We start from the raw sequence: 5,686 nt of genomic DNA on the forward strand, positions 1-5,686 counted from the left end.
CTGTGATCAAATGACCTTTACTCACTTCCCTGCTAATTTTGATGGGCAGCTCCATTTCCCTTCTCGCTCCTGGTCCCCCCTTGCTCTAAATTGGAAATCTATCAATTTTCTAGGTAAATGGAAAATAAAGACACACAGGCACAAGCAACACACACTCACCCACATATACACTAACACTAACATACGCTTGTTGAGATGGGGCTAGATTGGGCTCGTTTTTTTTTTTTGGTTTTTTAAAAAAACACTGAATTTCCAGATCTTAGAAGAATGCTATAGCTAGATCTTGCTGCTGCTGCTGCTGCTGCTGCTAAGTCACTTCAGTTGTGTCCGACTCTGTGCGACCCCACAGATGGCAGCCCACCAGGCTCCTCCGTCCCTGGGATTCTCCAGGCAAGAACACTGGAGTGGGTTGCCATTTCCTTCTCCAATGCATGCATGCGTGCTAAGTAGCTTCAGTCATGTCTGACTCTGTGTGGCCCATAGATGGCAGCCCACCAGGCTCCTCTGTCCACAGGATTCTCCAGGCAAGAACACTGGAGTGGGTTGCCATTTCCTTCTCCAATGCATGCATGCATGCTAAGTAGCTTCAGTCATGTCTGACTCTGTGTGGCCCATAGATGGCAGCCCACCAGGCTCCTCTGTCCACAGGATTCTCCAGGCAAGAACACTGGAGTGGGTTGCCATTTCCCTCTCCTAGCTAGATTCTGAGTTGATGTCAAAAGAAAAGATTCCAAAAGAGTATTCCTTTTCCACAATGTTATCTCTTGCTTCATCAGTGGGGTACAATAACAAGCATAAATAGGGAGAATAATAACAATAAAAAGTAACATTTAGCAAGTGCTTCCTGCTTGCCAGTCACTTCCCAAAGACTATCTCATTTTTTCAATACCTCTATGAAATGTGAACTGTTATTATCCCCATGTTATGGAAAAAAGAAATTGAGGCTTCAAAAGATAATGCAAGAAGCTTAAAGATACACATACAGAAAGAGGCAGAGTGAGCATCTGAATTTAGATGGTCTGATTCCAAGGTCAAGTTCTTGCTTTGTTAATCAGCAGTGTGACCTGGGACTATCACATAATCACATTTACCTTCAATTTCCTCATCTGCAACATGAGGATAATAAGAACGACCTCATCAGGCTCCTGGAGGGTCAATTAAGTAGGTGGCACTAGTGGTAAAGAACCCACCTGTCAATGCAGGAGATTTAGGAGATGCGGGTTTAATTTCTGGGTTGAGAAGATTCCCTGGAGGAGGGCATGGCAATCCACTCCAGTATTTGTGCCTGGAGAATCCCATGGACAGAGGAGCCTGGGGGGCTAAGGTCTATGGGGTTGCAAAGAGTTGGACAAGACGGAGCGACTTAGCACACACACATTCTTTAAAAGCTGCAACTCACTATCAGTTCACCATTAGAATTCAATTACTGAATTCCTTGTACAAATATTTCCTGATTGCCTACTATGCGTCAGCCCTGTCCCAGGCCTGGGGATACAGCAGTGATTGAAACAGAGAATGTCCCGTCTCCAAGGACCATGCGTTCAAGTGAGGGAAACAGACTGACAAGAAACAAGTAAAATACATGGTTTATCAGATGAAGCTTAATGCTAAAGGGGAAAAAAGAGTGAGGAAGGGAGGATAAGAAGTGAGAGTAGGGGACTTCCCTGGTGGTCCAGTGGTTAAGACTCCACCTCTGCTACAGGGGGCATAGGTTCAAGCCCTGGCAGGGGAACTAAGATCCCACCTGCCACACAGAACAGCCAAAAAAAAAAAAATTAATAATAATAAAATACAGCATGGCCAAAATTTTTTTTTAAATAATAAAATTAAAAAGTGAGGGTTATGGGGCTGCTCAGGGCTGACCACAGAGAGAAGGTGATACTTACACAAGGTTCTCAGGGAATGAGGGGAGCAAGCAGGGCAGTTATCCAGAGAAAGGGTGTTCTGAGCAGTGGGAAGGGCAAGTGCAAAGGTCCTGAGGCAGAACCAGCAAGGAGGCCAGCGTGGGTGCAGCAAGGGGGTGGAGGAGGGAGTAGCAAGGGGTGAGTCCAGAGGCATGAAGCAGGTGGTGGGTCCTGTAAGGCCTTGACGGTGATTAGCTTTTACTCTACGTGCCATGTCAGGGGCGCAGGCGGAGGACATGGGAAGGTTTTGAGCAGGGCCACGTGAACTAAAAAGATGCACAATGTGACAGTCACGTGTTAAGTTTTATTTGGGGCAAAATGAGGACTGCAGCCCGGGAGACAGCACCTCAGATGGCTCTGAGAGACTGCTCCAAAGAGGCAGTGGGGGGAAGTCAATATATAAGATTCTCCTGAAGGGGGAGTTCAATGCAATCAAGTGCTTACTTTACAAAAGGTTTTCTGCTAGACACGAGGAGCTGATGTCACCAAGAAGGGATTTAATGCTTTTCTAGAAATGAGGAGATACAAGGATTGGGATCGTGAAATCAATTCCTGAAAATTTCTAACTATATGAAGACCTGTTCCACCAGTTTCCCTGGAGCACAGACTGCCTCACGCCCCACCCGGAATTTCCCTAAGCGGGTGCTGAAGGTTAGTAACTACAGCACAGGGTTCCACCTCCACAGAGGCAGATGGCAAATGCTCTTGGCAAGTGCCAATTCGTCATTGACAGGCAAGTGCCAATTTGTCGTTGACAGCCATGATGAAGTCTTAACATTTTTAACGAATTATTCTGGCTACCACAGGAGGGCAAGGGCAGAAGCAAGGAGACAGTGAGGATGCTGTTGCCTCCAATGCGGATGACAGAAGACAGTGGTTTGGACCAGGGAGGTAGCAATGGAGGTGATGATATGCATTTGGATTCTGGGTCTATTCTGAAGGCAGAACCAACCAAATATGCTGATGGATTGGATGTCAGTGGATAAGGAAGCAAGGTGTTGCTGATGATGCCAAAGTCTTGGACCTGAGCAGTAGGAAGAATGGAGTTTCCATTTAGTAAAATGGGATAAAGTAGAAGGAAGAGGTGTTATGGGCTGAACTAGGTTCCTCAAGAATGATAGGTTGAAGTCTTAACCCCCAGAATTGTGAATGCAACCTCATTTGGAAAGAGGGTCTTTACAGATGTAGTCAAGTTAAAGTGAGGTCGTTAGGGTGGGCCCTAATCCAGTATAACTGGTATCCACATAAAATCAGGAAATTCGGACACAGATTCACACAGCAGGGAAAATGTCACGTGAAAACTGGAGTTATGCTGCCACAAGTCAAGGAAATACCAGAAGCTAGGAGAGAGGCCTGGGACAGAGTCGTTCCTGGTGCCTTCAGAGGGAGCAGGGCCCTGCCAAGCCCTGGATTCAGGACATGGGACAACTTTCTGTTGTTTAGGCCCCGCAGTCTTGAGGCACTTAGTCACGGCAAGTTTGGAGGGTAGAGTCATTTCCAGACTTCCAAGTGGAGATGTTAACTAAGCAGCTGGGTATGAGTCTGGAGTTCAGGGAGGTAACTGAACTGGACATACACATTTGCCAGTCTTATCTGCTCTGAACTTACAGCTGTGGGACCAGCTGAGGTCACTTAGGGTAGCGAGAAAAGAGGTCCAAGAATGGAACTCAAGCACATTCCACCATTGAGAACAGGGAGTTAAAAAGCAGTTGGTGAGTAAAACAGGCAAGATGTCCTGAAAGACAAATGAAGAAAATGTTCTGGGCAGGAAAGGGTCAGATGTCAAATTGCTGTCAGATGTCAGTGACAAGTCAAGTTGGATGAAAATGAAGAACTGACCATTGGATTTAACGACTCAGAGCTCATTTGTGACCTTGACAATGGCAGTGTCAGAAGCAGGCATGCTGCTTAATTGGAATGAGTTGGAGAGAGAATGAGAGGAGAGATTGGAGGCACAGGCACAGATATCTCTTCGGAGGAATCTGCTAAACAGAGACATGGGGTCAAGAGAGGGCCTTTCTAAAGGTAAGAGAAATAACAGTCTGTTTTATGCAAAGATAAATGATGCTGCAGATTGGAGGAAACTGATGAGATGAGGAGACCAGGAAGAATTTCGGAGAGATGTCCTTAGGAATCTGGTGGGAGTGGGACGGAGCACACACTTGCCCAGGAGAATGGGTGATGCAGCTGCGGTCACAGGAGAGAGGCAGGTGTATACATGGGCACAGGTGCCCAGGTGGGTAGATGCGGTGATGGATGTAGGAGGTAAAGTCATCAGCTGAGAGGGGAGGAGGTGCTGCAGCTTTGAGGAGGGGAAAAGGGAGAGACAGTGATGGAGGAGTGACTGGTGGGGAAAAACGACAGGGTTGTCAGGCAGAACTCAGGGCATTTGGTTCATGAATGTGGAATAAAATCAGATAAGGATGCATTTTTCTCCAGCAGTGTTGAGCTGCCCACATGTAAGCTCAAAGTCAACAGAGAGTCAGGGTTCATCTGAGTTGGGGTTTTGCTCCTGGAATGCAAAGACAGGGTGAACAGAGGAGGGATGATCATGAAGGATAGGGGAATTTAAGCTGCACAGGGATAAAAGGGAGGACCTGAAAAGGACATTTGGATCAAGGGACTGTGGGTTCCCAGAAGGGGAAGGATTGTTAAGAGTCAGGGTACTAGAGCTTGGGAGCTAGAAGAATAAGGGGGGATCCTTATCATGTACATCCTGAATTGGTGGCAGTGGTCTGCAACAACAAAGTTTAGGGTGTGGCCGTGGAGGGGGTGGTAGGGGGTAGGATGGAGAACATTGGAGGAAGTCAAAGAACTAAGAGGTCAAAGTACTGGAAAGGTCATGGATACTGAAACCAGCAAGAAGTTTGAGAAGGTCATATTGGAGACAGTGACCTTGAGCCAGAAGCTGAAATCCTAAAGGGACGAGAACAAGTCACCCAGAGTCGTTAGGCACCCACAGACACTCCTGGTGACGTATTTCAAAGCTGGGGGTGCTTAGAGACGGGACTGAGAACAGCATGCAAGCAGCAAAGACAAAGCAGGGACTGCAGAAGAGACTGAGGAAAGTGGGGGTTGCTGACGGCTGGCCGTGTGTTGTAGAGGGCAAAGAGTGAAGGCTGGGAGGGGCCAGAAATTAAGTCAGAAAAAGAGAGGTGCAGTGCCTAATGGAGGGCAGGGCCTGGGGGTGACAGGGCTTCTCTTGTGATTGGCATAAAGGAGGATGAAAGGCATAGGAAGGGTCCAGAGACTAAGCCAGTGCGAAGTGGTGGGGCTGGGACATGGCGAGGAGAGAAGGGCGAGCAGTGCTGGTGGGAACACTTCCTGGGAGCTCCACGCATTCTAGAATCCCCCATCACTTCTGCCAAAGGGGATGCAGAGAGGTTTATAGTTATCCTAACATAAACATTACCACGACCATTCCTACAGTATCCGTCAGCCTTCTTGGGTGTAAAGAACCCAACCCACTTTGGCTAGCTCTCACATACACACACACAAACCTTTCTATTAAAAACCTATCTATTAATGTATATTAATATTATTAGTGTACCCAGAGCTCCTAGCAACGCAGACCCAGCATCTAAGGCCATGCAGACAGGATCAGGGTGGGTGGTCTGTGAGGCCTCTATCAGCTCAGGACTAAATGCCAGACGCTCTGCCGCTGCCAGCCTCAGGGTCAGAGACCCAAACAAGTCTACCACTGGGCCGGCCTGAAAATCAACTGCATCCCCTGGCCACTACCACCTCCCACCTCCACTTGCTGCTTATTCTCTGGGGACCAC

The sequence above is a fragment of the Dama dama genome, chromosome 1, assembly GCF_033118175.1.
Source record: "Dama dama isolate Ldn47 chromosome 1, ASM3311817v1, whole genome shotgun sequence".
NCBI lineage: Eukaryota > Metazoa > Chordata > Mammalia > Artiodactyla > Cervidae > Dama > Dama dama.